Source organism: Brassica oleracea, chromosome C1 (genome assembly GCF_000695525.1).
Source record: "Brassica oleracea var. oleracea cultivar TO1000 chromosome C1, BOL, whole genome shotgun sequence".
Classification (NCBI taxonomy): Eukaryota; Viridiplantae; Streptophyta; class Magnoliopsida; order Brassicales; family Brassicaceae; genus Brassica; species Brassica oleracea.
The window spans coordinates 36,216,736-36,218,566 of record NC_027748.1 but is presented as its reverse complement, the minus strand read 5'-3'; positions in this window follow the sequence as shown (position 1 = coordinate 36,218,566).

The following is a 1,831-nucleotide window of genomic DNA, read 5'->3' as shown; positions in this document are numbered from 1 at the left end:
TGCTCCGACTTGAGGGGGAGTGTTAAGGTTCTAGGAGTCTAGAACCGAGATGCTCGATAGAGAGAATATTGGAGATAATATTGTTGTTGAGAGTTAGAAATAAGTATGAAAAGATATGAGAAGACATGTGTAGATCTCGGTAGAGACTTGTGTATATATAACGATGTATGTATGATGAAGTAAATAACAAGTATTCTTCTAGACTTTCTCTTGTCTTTCACTATCTTTACAACAAAAATGATTTTGACCCAATCATTACAAAAAATAGCAAATTTTTTGTAACAAAGAAGACAAAAGAACGTTGTTCATCATGTATGTTGCCATCTTAAGGAACCAATCATTACAAATAATATCAGACAAGACACAAGAACGTTGTTCATCATGTATGTTGCAATCTTTGGTTCTTTTTGGTAAAATTATTGTCCCTGAGGTTAAATATTTATAGATGTTTGGGATTGATTGCTTCCACTAGAACTAATTAATACAAATTCCTGGACAGGATTGTTGTTCTATCTGATTCTTTGTTAAACCACAAGTTCTAAAGAATGATAGAGAAAAAAGTTTGCTATCTTTAGAAATAGTGTTGAGATAAGTTATCTGACCACAAGTTCTAGTATAAGACACTGCAATTTGACTATGAGTGTATGCATGGCTTTTAGGTTATAACACTAACACCAGAGTCAATGAGTTAATAGTTTATGCCATAAAATGTATAGAATCAAAACGAGAAGAAATAAATCGAAAAGATGTTTCTTGTGACCAGGGCCGGTCCTGGGCAAAGCCTAACGAAACATTGGCCTTAGGCCCCCAAAATTTTTGGAAAAAGTAATTTTCTTGGATGTAAAAGCCATACGTATGGACAAACAAATATGTATATATTGAGTGCATGTAATGGTTGATTGTTGATATATGGCCCCATTGTAGATATATTTTCTAACTTGTTTTCAATGTTTTATCGAGTTAGTCCAATCATTTTCGAGTCATTTCAAGTCTGAAGTAGGCTAAAGAGTTGAAGGAAGAAACACGAAGAAAGGAGTAAGAATTGGAGCCTTTTTCCGCGGAACAATCACGCGAAGCAGTCTGACGGTTGATCCCACTAGGAGTAGCCATGCGATTATTCCCGACATTTATGGAAGTTTCCATATCTTTCAAAGATTTTTCCTAATCACTTACTCCCTCCTCTGAAGTCGATGGGCCTCCGTATAAAAAACCATCCCTATCTTTATTTTCTTTTTACACTAGTTTTGCAAGAAGACAGAGACTTATTATTAGATTTTGCTATTGTAAGGGAGACGGCTCATCTTTGTGGGAACTGAAATTCGCACTGTCGATTTTCGTTTAAATAAGGAAACTAGGAAAACCCTAATTTTCCAGAGGTCCCGGATATCTGTTAATACCACACGCCAAGCAATCAGAACACGAAACGAGAACAGTAATAAAATAAGAAATCGAAAAAGAGAGCAAGATAGTTCTTATTCTGAATCTGCGTTTGAGCGTTTACAACAAGGTAAGTGTCTGGGTTACGAGAGCTGTCGGCGAGATTCCTAGTTCTAAAACCCTAAAACGGCAAAAACCTAATTGAGTCGCAGCTCGAATAACAAAAACGGAAAATTGCCTAAAATCGCTCTAAGTGCTAAGTTTGCTGTGTAAAGTTTTTTTTCATGCCTCTCGCCTAGGACTCCTTATATACTGGCTCCAAGGTCGGTTTACGCTTTTCCCCTTCTGCCCTTAAGCCGTCATAGCATAAAAATGGAGATATTCCCTTTTTCCGATCTTTGTAATTATCTTCAAAATTTCGTATTTATCCGCGGAAACTTGACATTTATCTTTC